Raw genomic sequence first — 20,014 nt, 5'->3', positions numbered from 1 at the left:
CTAAAATGTTTATTGTGTTAGGATGTTAAAGTAGTTTACTATTTAACATCATGTGGTAGGCAATTGTGAGTTGTGTAGATTATTTCTTATTTTTTTGTTAGAACACTTTCAAGGGGTATTAATTACAGTCTGTCACAAGCACAAAGGATCATTGTATATTGTAGTTTTAGAATCAACAGTTTCTAATACGAGTATTTTCAATGTGATAGGATGTTAGAGTAGTCTACTATTTGATATTGTAATTATGAGCTGTATAGATTGTTTCTTATTCCTTTTTTTTTTTTTTTTTGACACTTTCTTGTTTTGTATGAGGGACGACAGGTATAATCAATAGCACAAGTGTGGGCTGTATATAGAAAAGAGATAAATGTTGATGTTGTATGTGTAGAAAAGAAGGGTGTATGATTTTATGATTTTTAGAACAAAGATTCTTTTCAGAATGAGATTTTCACTCTGCAGCGGTGTGTGCGCTGATATGAAACTTCCTGGCAGATTAAAACTGTGTGCCCGACCGAGACTCGAACTCGGGACCTTTGCCTTTCGCGGGCAAGTGCTCTACCAACTGAGCTACCGAAGCACGATTCACGGCCGGTACTCACAGCCTTACTTCTGGCAGTACCTCGTCTCCCACCTTCCAAACTTTACAGAAGCTCTCCTGCGAACCATGCAGAACTAGCACTCCTGAAAGAAAGGATATTGCGGAGACATGGCTTAGCCACAGCCTGGGGGATGTTTCCAGAATGAGATTTTCACTCTGCAGCGGAGTGTGCGCTGATATGAAACTTCCTGGCAGATTAAAACTGTGTGCCCGACCGAGACTCGAACTCGGGACCTTTGCCTTTCGCGGGCAAGTGCTCTACCAACTGAGCTACCGAAGCACGACTCACGGCCGGTACTCACAGCCTTACTTCTGGCAGTACCTCGTCTCCCACCTTCCAAACTTTACAGAAGCTCTCCTGCGAACCATGCAGAACTAGCACTCCTGAAAGAAAGGATATTGCGGAGACATGGCTTAGCCACAGCCTGGGGGATGTTTCCAGAATGAGATTTTCACTCTGCAGCGGAGTGTGCGCTGATATGAAACTTCCTGGCAGATTAAAACTGTGTGCCCGACCGAGACTCGAACTCGGGACCTTTGCCTTTCGCGGGCAAGTGCTCTACCAACTGAGCTACCGAGGCACGACTCACGGCCGGTACTCACAGCCTTACTTCTGCCAGTACCTCGTCTCACACCTTCCAAACTTTGCAGAAGCTCTCCTGGTTCGCAGGAGAGCTTCTGTAAAGTTTGGAAGGTGGGAGACGAGGTACTGGCAGAAGTAAGGCTATGAGTACCAGCCGTGAGTCGTGCTTCGGTAGCTCAGTTGGTAGAGCACTTGCCCGCGAAAGGCAAAGGTCCCGAGTTCGATCTCGGTCGGGCACACAGTTTTAATCTGCCAGGATGTTTCAAAGATTCTTTTATTACCAATGTTTCTAATAGATCATACACGTAATCAATGACTATTTAAATACTGTAAGAATATCCTTTTGTCTGTAATGTTGCGAGATGCACGGAAGGGTCTGACTGATTGGGTGTCGTAGCGCTGAGGTGCCCACGCAGAACGCGCCGGTACCTACATAAAAATGAAGGAGGCCAAGCTGACGTCACCATGAGAGAGGCGACAGAGCCGCGGCGCTCCCCACTGGACTGCCAGTCCGGGTACACTCCACACGCCCGCTACAACAGGTCAACGGCCTGGGGCGACACGCACCTACCACTGGCTGCCATTCATAAGTTCCGCCACTCTTACAACTGGGGACAGTATCCCGCAGAGGCAACAGCGGGTGGTTTTTTCTGCTTAACGGCTCGCGCGGCGGCGCAGCGCTACGGCAGAATGAACGACGCGTGGCAGAGTCCGGTGGGCATTTTTTACCAGCAACTATTAACTAGTACTGGACTGTGGAGCCGTGAAACAAGATGACTGCTCGTATGTCTCCATAAGGTGGAAAGTGAAGGACTGGTGTTTCCATATTGTGAGTGATGAAAAAGATTTTGTCTTTAGCAGTCAGGACGATTGTGTTGTTTTGTCTTGACCATTGAACGGTGGGATCCATAAACTTTTCGCAGTGACTTGTTAAGTGTGCTTTGTGAACTGCATGTGGGACGCTTCTGTATACTTAAAGAGGACAGTTGTCGTTTGGTGACTAATTATAGTATGAACGCAAGAAACTAAAGTGGGACATTGACGTTTACATTTGTAGTAGGAGACATTTCTTCAATTGGTGCGGGAATAAGTGCTGGTTGTTGGAAATTACGACATTTAATTACACCATGAACTGAAAGGACAGAACCGTGGGTAATAGTAGTTGTAGGGCCATTTCTGGACGACCAGATTCGTGAGGGTGGTACTCTGAGAGTGACTATGACATTTGTGTTAATTGTGAGATTGACCTAAAGACTTTCGTCTGGGTAACCATGGGAGAGCTTTGACACCGAGACAGTGTTTCTAGGAAAACTATCAGCAACTTTTTGACCCCAAGAAAATCACAGAATGAAATGTTTCCATGTGACTCGCAAGATAGGGAATAATGTATTTGTAATTGTGTAAAATTAGTAAAAAATTTTTTATATGTTTCATTCCTGAAGGGACAGCATGTGTAATTGTATTTCATTAACGTATGTGTTTAGAATAGTTAGTGTGTTTTTTTGTTTGTTCTGGGTTATCAAGTTCAAGTAGCATGTTTATTTGAATATTTGGTACAATGATGCTTTAATTATTAGCCAATGGCGTAATACTAACATAGCGGCTCTAGTTGCATTGGGCAGTAAGGTTGTCAAAGGGGACAAGAGTTTGCATTGCACAACAAATATCGGAATTAACTGATGCATTTTGATGTCGTGGACAGTAATGGTCTTGTAGGTGTGTTGACTGAAGCCACTTAATTGCATTATCACAGTGGTGATATTTCACATTAAAGTGTAATGAAGGCCAGTCGAAATGCAAGTTCTTGTCGTCTAAATGTGTACCAACAGAGAAATGAGCAGTAGAGTAAGATACGAGAGCTATTGGTGGATTCTAGCACTTATTGCTAACTATTATTTCTCTGTAGGTTTGATGTATATTTTAGAGTAATGGTATGGAGCCTGACATTCTACATGTAACTAGTGTACGCAATGTTTTTCTTTTGTTGATTTTGTTTTGAATTTAGACTTTGCTGTGTAAAGGATTTTACCCCACAGTTTATGAATGTCAGATTACTTGCTCTGTGTTTGGAAGGTGAGCTACTTAAAATTTCATGAGTACAATCAGTATTTTTTTTATTTGTTTTAGAATTATTGAAGTTTGGATTACTCCTAAAAGTAACGGAGATCCCGGTAACGAAGCAAATTTTTATCTCAACATTATTTTTTATTTGTATGATGTAATGTTTTGTCATTTGGATTGTTGTAAATTTCTATGTGTACGTTACTCCGGATCGTGGAGAGTACAATAATGCAACAACTGTGTCAATAATTTGGTAAAGTAACAACATTTGGTCGTCTGTTTGAGGTCACCAGGGGCTAAGGTCTCCTCCTGGTTATTATAATGACTTGCTACGTTTCTTCTAATACAGCTTTCTTAAAAAAATGTTCGGAACTACCCTCGCATTGCACGGATAGTACCGTGCCATTTTTTTCTGCATGGGTAGCCGGTGGTGAAAGGGTACAGTACCGCCCGACATTGAAAACAGGTACAACATACATGATTATTCTTCTCAGAACAACATATTTTTTCTAATAATAACTCAATTTCAATTAATACAGCAAAGACGGATACCAGTGTGGGAAAGAATGCCAATTTATTTATTTAATTGATCACACGTGCACTCCCACAAAATAAATCCCTTCATCCAGTTTGCTGAGATTTGTGAAATGAATGAATGTATGGTCGTCTGCTAACCGCGGATAGGGAATGTGAATATATGATCATCTTTGAGACGATCCCTTGGCCACCTTTGGTGGAACCAAAGAGATGAAACTTACCGGAGCTTTGAGAAATTGCGTGTGCAATACTTGAAATTAGAGACTAGTACTTCCACGTGGTGAGTACTGTGTAAGTCTCAATCTGTGTATGAGACAAAGTATGAAGAGAAGTACTCGCCCATGGTATCAGTTGAGGACTCGCATGTGCGATGAATATGTTCTTAATATTAATTTGCGTGTTATGTTTCCGTGTGACGCTTGATTCAAACTATAATACTCTGAGAGAGAAGAAAGGTGAGTCAGCTGTCTATCCAGCAACGCCACTTGGCTTGCATTGCTCAGGAAGACGTGCATATAACGTCCAGAGTTCGTAGTAGGAAAGAAAAGTTACGAAGTGGGGCAGTGTCGTGTGAAACTGGGATGAATTTTAATTGAAGTGGGAAAGCTGAAAGTGATGTGATTACAACGTTGTGACTATTCCCTGTTTTGTATTGTATGTTGCCAGTGTGATGTATTTCATGAAATTTAAGTATGTGTGGTTTGCATGGGAGAGTAGCAAGGTAGTTTCAGAGGTAGTGGGTTATGGATGTTCCTTTTGTATCGCTCAGTCCTGAGGAAAGTTTCGTGATGATGGTTGCGAGAGTCGAAGTGTGAGATATAGCAAAAGATCCACCATCCTATACAGAAAGTGTACTGTAGCGTTAAAGAATTACGAGACCATAAGATAGAGAATCACCAATGTAAAGTCTACATCTACATCTACATCTACATTGATACTCCGCAAGCCACCCAACGGTGTGTGGCGGAGGGCACCTTACGTGCCACTGTCATTACCTCCCTTTCCTGTTCCAGTCGCGTATGGTTCGCGGGAAGAACGACTGTCTGAAAGCCTCCGTGCTCGCTCTAATCTCTCTAATTTTACATTCGTGATCTCCTCGGGAAGTATAAGTAGGGGGAAGCAATATATTCGATACCTCATCCAGAAACGCATCCTCTCGAAACCTGGCGAGCAAGCTACACCGCGATGCAGAGCGCCTCTCTTGCAGAGTCTGCCACTTGAGTTTATTAAACATCTCCGTAACGCTATCACGGTTACCAAATAACCCAGTGACGAAACGCGCCGCTCTTCTTTGGATCTTCTCTATCTCCTCCGTCAACCCGACCTGGTACGGATCCCACACTGATGAGCAATACTCAAGTATAGGTCGAACGAGTGTTTTGTAAGCCACCTCCTTTGTTGATGGACTACATTTTCTAAGCACTCTCCCAATGAATCTCAACCTGGTACCCGCCTTACCAACAATTAGTTTTATATGATCATTCCACTTCAAATCGTTCCGTACGCATACTCCCAGATATTTTACAGAAGTAACTGCTACCAGTGTTTGTTCCGCTATCATATAATCATACAATAAAGGATCCTTCTTTCTATGTATTCGCAATACATTACATTTGTAATCATGCCCTCTGGGTGGAATTTCTCATGTGTTATTGTTGTAGGTTATAGAATTTGTGTGTTTAGGTCATAGAATTTATCGGATTAAATAAGATAGGGAAAAGAAAAAGATTGGTGGCCTTTTCCTTAGAACTGTATGTTGCCATGATATCCAGAATTTATAATGTGTGCGCCATTCATATTCAGTGCGGTGGCCACGTGTTGATCAAAGCCGTTAAATAAGAAAGAAAATGTGGTGTTGCCAGTGTGTAGTGAACAGTCAGAGTTCTGTAAATTACAGATAGTCAGATGTGCGTTTCCGTTGCGTAATATCCAAGCAGGAGGATAACTTTTAACTTAATTGTGTGAACTAGAATTCACGTTACTTGATAACTAAGAAATAAATCCACTCGCTTGGCAGACCACTCATCTTGCAGGCCTGGCTGCTTGAAGCCATAGTATGAGCAAGGCATGTGGGTGCCTCTCATAATTTCGACCCTGCCAGGATTTTGCTGTTAGGGTTTGCTGTTAAGACTTTTTTTTTTGTGGAATATATTGTGATAGCGCTGAGAAGTAAAATTTTTCGTTTGCAGTTTCTTTCTGGATCGGTGAGGATCTTTTATTTTTTTATGTAATTAATTGCTATATCGTCCAAGGCTGGAAGATAGTTGCGTAATTTGTTTTGCGTAATGGTTGTAGTAACTGGGTCGCAGTCGGAAAGTGTAGTCACCATGGAGAATAGTGATTCTGGGGTGAACCGATCAGTGCAGCAGGAAGTAGGTGTCGACCTTGGGTTAATGAGCGAGAACGGCAAACACTCAGAAGGGGCTGAATTGGTCAGCGGACCGCGGCTAGGTGATCCTTTAAGCGGCGGGCTTTGTTAACAATCGGGTGCTTTTCCCGACGACGCGGGTGAGCCGAGACTAGGTCAGGTATGCAGTGAAAGTGTAGCTACCCCTAACGAAGCTACGGTTTCTCAGGCGAACGAGGTGAGTGCACCGCAAGTAGCAAATGACAATGTTTTACTGCAGTTTTTACAGAGGATGGATAGAGATATAAGGAAAGATTGGAAGCAATGGATTAAGATAATAAGGAGAGAGATAGGGAGACTAAGGAAAGATTGGAAGTGAATAAGGAAAGATTGGAGGCAATGGATAAGGGAAGTAAAGAGGCAATGAGGAAGCTACACAGTTATCGATGAGCGTCTGTAAGCAGTCAATAATCGGTTAGATGAGGGGGAGAAGAATCTGGATGCAGTGAAGCAAGTATGTGATGCCGTGAAAGAAAAAGCCAATAATTTGGAGGTATGAATAAGTGCAATAGAGAGTGATATTACAGAATGTAGGGATGGGTTGCCGGATGAGCGAATCAAGGAGATAGTGGAGGACTTACTTGCAGATAAACAAGGGGCATTAGACAGCGTGGAAGCTCAAGTCACCCGGCAGGACTTGGCGCTAATTAAACACGAGGATGAAGTTGCGGAGGTAGCAGTCAGAATGAATACGATTAGCGCAGATGTAGAAAAGATCAGTATAAGAGGCGAAACAGGCTCTGACAGTACGCAGCGAGAGGTTCATGCCGACCAGGAGGAGATACAATCACTATTACAGTTTAAAGAGGCACAATTAGAAATAAATAGGAAACATAGGGAAGAACTAGCACAGTTGCAATTAGCGTACAGTAGTGAAGGTGAAACACCACCAGGTAGATTGCAGAGGGAAAGTGAGATAAATTCAAAATACCAAAATTGGCAGAAAGAGGAAGACGAACTCAGAGAGTTAGATGAACTGTTGTGTCGGATAAAACAGGTGGCAAATCCAACTGGGTATAGTCCAAGGTTGGAAAACATAAATGCGGAAGAAGAATGTAGGAGGCACTTCGTGTCGGTACAAACGTACACTTGTTTTCCGGATCCAGATAACTACCAACATCCATGCCTGTGGCTGTCTCAATTTCAAGATTCATTACCTTCATCGTGGGGACCGCTCCTCAAAATGAAGTTTGTGTGTAACCATTTGAGGGACGAGGTTAGAGCGAAAATGCAGGAAGTTATTAAAAACTGTAGTAGCTACAAGATATTTTGTGACAAGTTTTTAAATGAATTCTGGTCGAAAAGTAAGCAATACCAGGTTAAGCAAAACATATTGATATTGCCAAATTGTAACGAAGGTGGTATAAGAGATCCAGTGGCGTGCTACCAGGAAATGATGAGTCAAAATAGGTATTTTGATGTGACACACGAACCTGGGGAACTCATTAGGATCTGTATAACGAAGCTGCCAGTGAAATTGCGCAGAGATATAGTGATAGCAGGCCCAAATTCTTTACTGTGTACAGTGGACCATTCAGAGTGAGGCGGATTGTCCATGAAAATACTGTACTGATTGATACGATCAAGGGAAAACAATCGGATGGGCTTCATCACATTTCTGACATCAAATTATGGAAAAGTTAAGGATAGATCGAAAGTAGGCAAGTTATGATAGATAGTCAGTGTATTTATTTGTGGTGTGTAACGTTGTGCAGGGTCAAATCGAACATAAGAATTTTCCGGCGGGATGTCAGGAAGTATGACGGAATAGACTGGTCGAATGAGTCATGAACAGGAGTCGACAGAGTGGTGTATGTACGTATTTTTTGTCATATGAATAAGGATCAAGCAGAAACGACGTGATGATTAATGAGTGGATAAAGATGGTAGATAGAGAGAGAAGCAACGTGATAAATAATAGAGGATAAAGGTGATATTTAAGGAGAGAAGCGACGTGAAGCAGTGTGATTAATAAAGAGAGATTCGACGTGATGAGACAGTGGTAAATGAAGGTGAGTAGAATTTAATAATGTGGAGATGTCTTAGATGTCTGTTACAGAGAGGCCTGTGTATGCTGCAATGGAGATTGATGCCAATGGCGAAGGAAGACCAGGAAATGATGGGGTAATAGACGGACGCAGAGCTGAAATACGAATGAAGAGAGGAGGACAACTGCACAGCGTGAAAGGACATAAAGGGAGTATGAGATCCAGATGGTGAACGTTTCGGAATACTGACGTAATATGTAATATAAGTGTAAATCTAATTCTTACCATAACATTTGCAACATTAAAAAAAGTAATTTTTGTTGTTGTTGAAGCCTGGTGCCAGTATAACTAATCAAAACGGTACCAAGAATGTGTACAGTTATTTTGCAGGATGAATAATTTGTGTATTTTTTCTTCTTAGATGAAATGTCGCAATTCTAAGTTGATATTTAGCAGGATGAATAATCGGTAAAGTGAATGCAGGGGTAAGCCGATGGAGAGAGGTGCTTGAGTGAAAGGACATAATCGGGGACTGGAATGCTATCTCCGAAACAACTCCATGTGTTATGTGGTTGAGTATAAGGGGGCAAGTGTATGGTATGTTGACGTGAGTGTGGTGGTGTTAAGGTTAGCTGACTTCTAGACGTATTATATTAATGTATTAATGTACTGAATAAGAAGAAAATGTGAAGTCTGGTGTGTGAGAGTCGTAGAGTAGTGTGATCAATGCGCACACTCCTGTAAAGGGGATGCTACCGATCCATAACTAAAACATTATTGTGCTCTATCGTTTGATTTGGATGAACTCCGATGGCAGGGCAGGATATGACGTCATGTGGATGGTACATACATGTCCTAAAAAATGTTGTTATATATAATAAAAGGTAAAATATGTAAAGAGATACTAATTTCTGTCTGTCACAAGCACAAAGGTGCATTGTATGTTGTAGATTTAGAGTCAGCAGTTTCTAAAATGTTTATTGTGTTGGGATGTTAAAGTAGTTTACTATTTAACATCATGTGGTAGGCAATTGTGAGTTGTGTAGATTATTTCTTATTTTTTTGTTAGAACACTTTCAAGGGGTATTAATTACAGTCTGTCACAAGCACAAAGGATCATTGTATATTGTAGTTTTAGAATCAACAGTTTCTAATACGAGTATTTTCAATGTGATAGGATGTTAGAGTAGTCTACTATTTGATATTGTAATTATGAGCTGTATAGATTGTTTCTTATTCCTTTTTTTTTTTTTTGACACTTTCTTGTTTTGTATGAGGGACGACAGGTATAATCAATAGCACAAGTGTGGGCTGTATATAGAAAAGAGATAAATGTTGATGTTGTATGTGTAGAAAAGAAGGGTGTATGATTTTATGATTTTTAGAACAAAGATTCTTTTATTACCAATGTTTCTAATAGATCATACACGTAATCAATGACTATTTAAATACTGTAAGAATATCCTTTTGTCTGTAATGTTGCGAGATGCACGGAAGGGTCTGACTGATTGGGTGTCGTAGCGCTGAGGTGCCCACGCAGAACGCGCCGGTACCTACATAAAAATGAAGGAGGCCAAGCTGACGTCACCATGAGAGAGGCGACAGAGCCGCGGCGCTCCCCACTGGACTGCCAGTCCGGGTACACTCCACACGCCCGCTACAACAGGTCAACGGCCTGGGGCGACACGCACCTACCACTGGCTGCCATTCATAAGTTCCGCCACTCTTACAACTGGGGACAGTATCCCGCAGAGGCAACAGCGGGTGGTTTTTTCTGCTTAACGGCTCGCGCGGCGGCGCAGCGCTACGGCAGAATGAACGACGCGTGGCAGAGTCCGGCGGGCATTTTTTACCAGCAACTATTAACTAGTACTGGACTGTGGAGCCGTGAAACAAGATGACTGCTTGTATGTCTCCATAAGGTGGAAAGTGAAGGACTGGTGTTTCCATATTGTGAGTGATGAAAAAGATTTTGTCTTTAGCAGTCAGGACGATTGTGTTGTTTTGTCTTGACCATTGAACGGTGGGATCCATAAACTTTTCGCAGTGACTTGTTAAGTGTGCTTTGTGAACTGCATGTGGGACGCTTCTGTATACTTAAAGAGGACAGTTGTCGTTTGGTGACTAATTATTGTATGAACGCAAGAAACTAAAGTGGGACATTGACGTTTACATTTGTAGTAGGAGACATTTCTTCAATTGGTGCGGGAATAAGTGCTGGTTGTTGGAAATTACGACATTTAATTACACCACGAACTGAAAGGACAGAACCGTGGGTAATAGTAGTTGTAGGGCCATTTCTGGACGACCAGATTCGTGAGGGTGGTACTCTGAGAGTGACTATGACATTTGTGTTTAATGTGAGATTGACCTAAAGACTTACGTCTGGGTAACCATGGGAGAGCTTTGACACCGAGACAGTGTTTCTAGGAAAACTATCAGCAACTTTTTGACCCCAAGAAAATCACAGAATGAAATGTTTCCATGTGACTCGCAAGATAGGGAATAATGTATTTGTAATTGTGTAAAATTAGTAAAAAAATTTTTATATGTTTCATTCCTGAAGGGACAGCAAGTGTAATTGTATTTCATTAACGTATGTGTTTAGAATAGTTAGTGTGTTTTTTTGTTTGTTCTGGGTTATCAAGTTCAAGTAGCATGTTTATTTGAATATTTGGTACAATGATGCTTTAATTATTAGCCAATGGCGTAATACTAACATAGCGGCTCTAGTTGCATTGGGCAGTAAGGTTGTCAAAGGGGACAAGAGTTTGCATTGCACAACAAATATCGGAATTAACTGATGCATTTTGATGTCGTGGACAGTAATGGTCTTGTAGGTGTGTTGACTGAAGCCACTTAATTGCATTATCACAGTGGTGATATTTCACATTAAAGTGTAATGAAGGCCAGTCGAAATGCAAGTTCTTGTCGTCTAAATGTGTACCAACAGAGAAATGAGCAGTAGAGTAAGATACGAGAGCTATTGGTGGATTCTAGCACTTATTGCTAACTATTATTTCTCTGTAGGTTTGATGTATATTTTAGAGTAATGGTATGGAGCCTGACATTCTACATGTAACTAGTGTACGCAATGTTTTTCTTTTGTTGATTTTGTTTTGAATTTAGACTTTGCTGTGTAAAGGATTTTACCCCACAGTTTATGAATGTCAGATTACTTGCTCTGTGTTTGGAAGGTGAGCTATTTAAAATTTCATGAGTACAATCAGTATTTTTTTTATTTGTTTTAGAATTATTGAAGTTTGGATTACTCCTAAAAGTAACGGAGATCCCGGTAACGAAGCAAATTTTTATCTCAACATTATTTTTTATTTGTATGATGTAATGTTTTGTCATTTGGATTGTTGTAAATTTGTATGTGTACGTTACCCCGGATCGTGGAGAGTACAATAATGCAACAACTGTGTCAATAATTTGGTAAAGTAACAACATTTGGTCGTCTGTTTGAGGTCACCAGGGGCTAAGGTCTCCTCCTGGTTATTATAATGACTTGCTACGTTTCTTCTAATACAGCTTTCTTAAAAAAATGTTCGGAACTACCCTCGCATTGCACGGATAGTACCGTGCCATTTTTTTCTGCATGGGTAGCCGGTGGTGAAAGGGTACAGTACCGCCCGACATTGAAAACAGGTACAACATACATGATTATTCTTCTCAGAACAACATATTTTTTCTAATAATAACTCAATTTCAATTAATACAGCAAAGACGGATACCAGTGTGGGAAAGAATGACAATTTATTTATTTAATTGATCACACGTGCACTCCCACAAACTAAATCCCTACATCCAGTTTGCTGAGATCTGTGAAATGAATGAATGTATGGTCGTCTGCTAACTGCGGATAGGGAATGTGAATATATGATCATCTTTGAGACGATCCTTTGGCCACCTTTGGTGGAACCAAAGAGATGAAACTTACCGGAGCTTTGAGAAATTGCGTGTGCAGGACTTGAAATTAGAGACGAGTACTTTCACGTGGTGAGTACTGTGTAAGTCTCAATCTGTGTATGAGACAAAGTATGAAGAGAAGTACTCGCCCATGGTATCAGTTGAGGACTCGCATGTGCGATGAATATGTTCTTAATATTAATTTGCGTGTTATGTTTCCGTGTGACGCTTGATTCAAACTATAATACTCTGAGAGAGAAGAAAGGTGAGTCAGCTGTCTATCCAGCAACGCCACTTGGCTTGCATTGCACAGGAAGACGTGCATATAACGTCCAGAGTTCGTAGTAGAAAAGAAAAGTTACGAAGTGGGGCAGTGTCGTGTGAAACTGGGATGAATTTTAATTGAAGTGGGAAAGCTGAAAGTGATGTGATTACAACGTTGTGACTATTCCCTGTTTTGTATTGTATGTTGCCAGTGTGATGTATTTCATGAAATTTAAGTATGTGTGGTTTGCATGGGAGAGTAGCAAGGTAGTTACAGAGGTAGTGGGTTATGGATGTTCCTTTTGTGCCGCTCGGTCTTGAGGAAAGTTTCGTGATGATGGTTGCGAGAGTCGAAGTGTGAGATATAGCAAAAGATCCACCATCCTATACAGAAAGTGCACTGTAGCGTTAAAGAATTACGAGACCATAAGATAGAGAATCACCAATGTAAAGCCATGCCCTCTGGGTGGAATTTCTCATCTGTTATTGTTGTAGGTTATAGAATTTGTATGTTTAGGTTATAGAATTTATCAGAATAAATAAGATAGTGAAAAGAAAAAGATTGGTGGCCTTTTCCTTCGAACTGTATGTTGCCATGATATCCAGAATTTATAATGTGTGCGCCATTCATATTCAGTGCGGTGGATACGTGTTGATCAAAGCCGTTAAATAAGAAAGAAAATGTGGTATTGGCAGTGCGTAGTGAACAGTCAGAGTTCTGTAAATTACAGATAGTCAGAAGTACGTTTCCGTTGCGTAATATCCAAGCAGGAGGATAACTTTTAACTTATTGTGAATACTAGAGTTCATGTTACTTGATAAATAAAAAATAAATCCACTCGCTTGGCAGACCACTCATCTTGCAGGCCTGACTGCTTGATGCCACAGTATGAGCAAGGCATGTGGGTGCCTCTCAATCCCTCCTGGAAATCACACAGATAGGGGTCAAAAGACACCGAGATTCGAGAACCCAGCATAACTGACCACCCTATCAGCAGCTTGCTTGGCACATTGGCGAGGTCAATTATTCAGTAGCTGTCGATGAATCTTGGTTTTTATATTCTATCTCACCACTACGAAGGGCCAAATATAGTTGAGACCATGGGGCATGGTGTCAGCATCTGGTATCACCCTTGCACGAGGCGCCGAAGTTTGTAATACAGTGCACCCCTGTGCCGGATGTTGATGACTGATGGCGTGCAGGTACAGGTCGGTTTGGGATACAGACGATGGAGCCAAGGAAAACATTTCGTTGGCGCTTGTTTCTTCCTCCTTGGTGAACTGGATGTTACTGTTAGTGCTGTTCAGATGTTCCAAGAGCTCGTCGTCCGTGGAGCCAAACGACGTACACGTCGCCAACGTATCGAAGGAAACAACTACGCCTTAATGTTGCCACGTCTAGGGCAATAGCCTCAACTGTTGGAGCTGATGGGCTTCCATCGCAACGCCGTCCGTCTGATCGTAATACTGGCCGTTGTACATAAAATAAGAAGACGAAAGAATGTGCCTAAGCAGCTCTACCAAGTCAATTACAAAGAATAGGATATTATGTCTAAAGTGTCTCTGATAGGGACATTCGTATACAAGCTCTACCACATCAAAAGTGACGATGACGTGACACTCACTAAATCGAAGGTGATTAACGCGGCTCAGTTTTTGATATAATGTTCACCGTGTCGCATATCTTGACCGAGAAGATTAGCCAAGTACTTCGTCAGCCTGTATGTTGGTGAGCCAGTGTGGATACAGTGAGACGGGATGGTGTTCCACCTTTCTGAATCTTCGGTAATGCATAAGCTACAGCTTGTCTACGGGCCTAAGGGGGAAGATGATTGACGAAACTGTCTTCCACCGAAAAGCGCTTGAGAAGATCATATGTCCTTCATAGTATTCTCGATGTTGGGTCGCATGGGAGTTTCCAGTAAGTTTCTTCGTACAGTAGCGTGCAGATCTTCGAATCGTAGACCGCGTACTCCATAATTACTGCTGCATTGCACTTGTCATCAGCAAGCACAACAATTCTTAACCACTGGTCATTTTGGATGCTGGCAGCTTTACTTTCATGACAACACGGCTCGTTACACGCCTTATTTCATCCACGGTCTCATTTGGAAGCTTGCGGAACCTTTTGACGGCTCGCCCACGGCGAAAGTACGAAGTTGTGTTTTCTTAACAGCCGACACTGCACCTGTCAGGTTGATGACCGTCTGTTCTGAAGATCTGTTATCCACCGTATGACTGTAATGGGCACTACACAACGAAGTCTGAATATTACGGCTCGATTCCCCCCCCCCCTCCCTCCCCCTTCCCTGTGCTATGGCACGAATATATATATATTTGTTACACTCAGCGTAACTGACCGGCCGAGAGATGTAGCTGGTCTCAATATTTGGCTGCGTTTCTCGTCATAGGGTGCCAGTTCACACCTGTCGTAAAGTAAATTTTTTAAGCTGAAATAAAATATAAAAATAACAATGCAGGCAGGTATAGCGGTGAATTTTTTTAAAAAAAATATTGAATCACTCACGTTGATTTATAATTTGAACAAGTAGTTTATTTCTACTTTTACACGAATAGTCTTCAGTATATTGAGTAGACCCTTAAAATGAAGTCTGAGATGCATTTACATAAGGGCGGGCTTTAACAACTGATGCTACAACACTTCACTATAAAATTCAAATGTCACGATCACGACGCTCGACAGTCTGTTCCCAATTCACAAAATGCACTCTTGTCTGCAGTCCTAAATCACTATATTCCGCGCCACTTGATCGCTTTCGAACGTGGCTACCAACGCACTACTACCCCCAGATGCACGTCGCGTCCGGCTCTTAGCGTCGCTTAGGACCAACTGCCCTCGACTCGAAACAACTGCCTAACTCAAAACAATGTTTGACAAAAGTTACGAATACTCTAAAACTAAACTGAAAAACGTATAACATATATTGAAAAATATTGAAATTTTCCGGACAATAACAATTTGAAGTCCAATTTCTCGTATCGGCCACCGTTTCTTCACAAATAATATCCTTGTGGCGCGATTTTGATTTTCCCAGACTTTTGATACTGAACATAAATTAACAAATAAAAATACATACTTAATTACTCATCTACCTCCTTAAACTTAAGAATGCTGCCGTTAGTTTCGTCTCTATAGAATTATTTATTAGCAAAAACAGAGTTTTTCTGTCGAATCCCATATTCCGATATCTCATTCAAAAATTGTTCACACTATGCTAAATCGGCTACAATTGCTCGACGAAGCTCTACTAGCCCCATCCTAGACGCTTTGTTCACACTAATTGGCCAAAGCATTGTCGAGCTATTAGCTTTTGAACTTTCATAAACTTACAACTTTTAAGACGACTATAACGTTTAAACTATTATATATTTTTGTGGCGCGTCTAGATAATTTAATTTTTCATATTTTTCTGCCCATGAGTGCCAACTCGCACCTCCGTGTCACTATTTGTTCTATTTTTCTCTATTTTTCTCTGTAGCATAAATTTCTCCAAGCGCGCCAACACGGCCATATGCGCCCCTGCCAAGAGTCCTCTCGGGTTTTTCCATGGCAGCTTAAAAGCTAGCCGCTCGCCACAGCCCCGTAGGAACCGCCAGCCACGTGCACTACGGTGGGAAACTGCCGCTCTAAACTCCCGCCACAGCTTGTACGCTCACAACACCTAGTTGTTGGTGAAAAGTCGGCTGAGCTTTCCGTTCCTCTTCTCTGTAGCTCGCTTCTGTGATTACTTTTGTGGGGAAACCATAGCTGCATCGATCCAGTCCCAGTGAAAAGCTGTGAGCGTCCATGGTAGTTGCTGATGCAAGGCCGTAAGAGCATGCCCAACTGCCCCCATCTGTCGCCTAGTGTTGTGTTGCCTGTCTGGTACGACGAAATATCTTCCTGCAGGTGAGGGTGTTCCATTTGATGGGATACTAGAGCAAATCGTGGAATAGACTCCTCGTCACGGTAGCACAGTAGGGAGACTAACGAAGTGAATAAATTAGCCTTCTATGTTAGTGACGTGGTCGAGTTAATTAGGCACCCTCACATGTCTTCTTATTTTCTGTATAACGGCTAGTATCTTGATCAGATGGATGGTGTTGCAATAGAAAGCTCATTAGCTCCAGCTGTTGCAAACCTCTTCACTGGGAATTTCGAGGAGATTGCTTTAGACATGGCGTCATTAAAGTCTAGTTGTTTCTTTCGACACGTTCGCCATTTGTCCGCACAGACGTGACATGCCTGATAATTGCTTGGAATATCTCAACAGCATTAACAGTAAGATCCATTTCACCATGGTTGTAGAAAAAGACAATGCATTGTCCAAATCTAAGATCATGGTGATTCGGAGAGATAAGAGCTTACATGCGGGCTTACCAATAATCGTTCTTCCCTCAAAATATTCGCTACAGAAGCAGGGAAAAGGGGTAGGGGGGGTGGGAGTATTGAGTCACAGTGGTACACAAATTACTCTCTGCCACAGGCCGTAAGGTGGCTTGCTGAGCATGTCTGTAGATGTTGAGGCAGAAATACGGTCATGAGTGTGGTGATGCTAAAACCTGCAGAGACAGCTGAAGCAAAGAGGACCCCCATGGACGACAAACAAGTCAAGCATTCAACCAAATGGTGCCTGTATGTTAACAGGCAATAAAGTATCGAGACGCATTCCAAAGACGCGAAATGGGGGAGACTGTCACGGATCCTCGTCGAGGGAAGAACACACTTTGAACGTAGTGCGGATTTTACATCTACATGGATACTCTGTAAATCACATTTAAGTGCCTGGCAGAAGGTTCACCGGACCACCTTCACAATTCTCTATTATTCCAAGAACTTGCCCCCTTTCTATCAGCAATTTATCGTAGATCGCTGGAAGAACGTAAAGTACCTAGCGACTGGAGGAAAGCGCAGGTCGTTCCCATTTTCAAGAAGGGTCATAAATCAGATGCGAATAATTATAGGCCTATTTCGCTTACGTCAATCAGTTGTGGAATAATGGAACATGTTTTGTGTTCTCGTATTATGACGTTCTTAGATAATACAAATCTCCTTCATCATAACCAACATGGATTCCGCAAACAGAGATCATGTGAAACTCAGCTCGCCCTATTTGCCCAAGAAATTCACAGTGCCGTAGACACTGGCGAGCAGATTGATGCCGTATTCCTGGACTTCAGGAAGGCATTTGATACGGTTCCGCACTTACGTTTAGTGAAAAAAATACGAGCTTACGGAATATCGGACCAGCTTTGTGATTGGATTCAGGATTTCCTAGAAGAAAGAACACAACATGTCATTCTTAACGGTTCAAAATCTGCAGATGTAGAGGTAATTTCGGGAGTACCGCAGGGAAGCGTGATAGGACCTTTATTGTTTACAATATACATAAATGACTTAGTTGACAACATCGGTAGCTCCGTGAGGCTATTTGCAGATGACACGGTTGTCTACAAGAAAGTAGCAACATCAGAAGACTCGTACGTACTCCAGGAGGACCTGCAGAGGATTAATGCATGGTGCGACAGCTGGCAGCTTTCCCTAAACGTAGATAAATGGAATATAATGCGCATACATAGGGGCAGAAATCCATTCCAGTACGATTATGCCATAGGTGGTAAATCATTGGAAGCGGTAACGACCGTAAAATACTTAGGAGTTACTATCCGGAGCGATCTGAAGTGGAATGATCACATAAAACAAATAGTGGGAAAAGCAGGCGCCAGGTTGAGATTCATAGGAAGAATTCTAAGAAAATGTGACTCATCGACGAAAGAAGTAGCTCACAAAACGCTTGTTCGTCCGATTCTTGAGTATTGCTCATCAGTATGGGACCCTTACCAGGTTGGATTAATAGAAGAGATAGACATGATCCAGCGAAAAGCAGCGCGATTCGTCATGGGGACATTTAGTCAGCGCGAGAGCGTTACGGAGATGCTGAACAAGCTCCAGTGGCGGACACTTCAAGAAAGGCGTTACGCAATACGGAGAGGTTTATTATCGAAATTACGAGAGAGCACATTCCGGGAAGAGATGGGCAACATATTACTACCGCCCACATATATCTCGCGTGATGATCACAACGAAAAGATCCGAGAAATTAGAGCAAATACGGAGACTTACAAGCAGTCGTTCTTCCCACGCACAATTCGTGAATGGAACAGGGAAGAGGGGATCAGATAGTGGTACAATAAGTACCCTCCGCCACACACCGTAAGGTGGCTCGCGGAGTATAGATGTAGATGTAGATGTAGATGTATAGCGCGCGGAAAGAACGAACACCGTCACCTTTCCTTACGAGCTCTGATTTCGCTTTTTTATCTTGGTGATCGTTCCTCCCTATGTAGGTCAGTGTCAACAAAATATTTTCGCATTCGGAGGAGAAGTTGGTGATTGGAATTTCGTGAGAAGACTCCGTCACAATGAAAAACGCCTTGTTTTTTAATGATGTCCTGCCCAATACCTGTAGCATTTCAGTGACACTCTCTCCCATATTTCGCCGTAAAACGAAACGTGCCGTCCAGATTTGAACTTTTTCGATGTACTCCGTCAATCCTATCTCGTAAGGATCCCATATCGTGCAGTAGTATTCTAAAAGAGGACGGACAAGCGTTGTGTAGGCAGCCTCCTTAGTAGGTCTGTTACATTTTCTAAGTGTCCTGCGAATAAAACGCAGTCTTTGGTTAGCCTTCGCCACAACATTTTCTATGTGTTCCTTCCAATTTAAGTTATTCATAATTGTAATTCGTAGGTACTTAGTTGAACTTGCGGCCTTTAGATTTGACACTACCTTGGGGACTTCCAGAAATCACTTCTGTTTTACTCGATGACTTCTGGTCAGTTATTACGATCTCTCTGACAGGAAATCACAAATCCATTCACATAAATGAGGCAATGTGCCATAAGCACACAAATTCACTACAACCCGCTTGTGTAGTACAGTGTGAAAACCTTAAGAAAATCCGGAAATACGGATCCATCTGAAATCCCTTGTCCATAGCACTCAACACTGCATCCGAATAAAGAGCTAGTTGTGTTTGACAGGAACGATGTTTTCGAAACCCATGTTTACTCTGTGACAATGGACCGTCTTCTTCGAGGTTATTTACAATGTTCAGACACAGTAAATATTTCAGAATCCTGCTGCATATAGACGTTAACGATATGGGCCTATAATTAAGTGGATTACTCCTACTACCTCTCTTGAATATTGGTGTGACCTGTGCAACTTTCTAGTCTTTGGGTACGGACCTTTCGTCGAGTGAACTGTTGTATATTATTAATGAGTATGGAGCTAATGCATCAGTATACTTTGAAAGGAACCTTATTGGTATGCAGTCTGGACCAGAAGACTTGCCTTTATTAAATAATTTAAATTGCTTCACTATTCCGAGGATATTTACGTCTACGTTTCTCATGTTGGCAGCTCTTCTTGATTCGAATTCTGGAATATTTACTTCGTCTTCTTTTGTGAAGGCATTTCGGAAGGCTGTGTTCAGTAACTCTGCTTTGGCAGCACTGTCCTCGATAGTATCTACATTGCTATCGCGCAGAGAAGGCATTGATTATTTCTTACCGCTAACATACTTCAAATACGACCAGAATGTTTTTGGATTTTCTGGCAGGGTTCGAGTCAAAAGTTCATTGTGGAAACTGTTATAAT

General features: G+C 41.9%; 1 non-coding gene across 1 annotated transcript; it reads right to left on the bottom strand.

Moving 5' to 3' along the window:
- Nucleotides 1–1,104: 1,104 nt before the first annotated feature.
- On the bottom strand, nt 1,105–1,179 carry Trnas-cga. The gene has a single exon. It is a non-coding gene; the product is annotated as a tRNA-Ser (tRNA).
- Nucleotides 1,180–20,014: the final 18,835 nt, after the last annotated feature.

Source organism: Schistocerca americana, chromosome 1 (assembly GCF_021461395.2).
Source record: "Schistocerca americana isolate TAMUIC-IGC-003095 chromosome 1, iqSchAmer2.1, whole genome shotgun sequence".
NCBI classification, from domain to species: Eukaryota; Metazoa; Arthropoda; class Insecta; order Orthoptera; family Acrididae; genus Schistocerca; species Schistocerca americana.
This window is presented reverse-complemented; position numbering and strand designations above follow the sequence as displayed.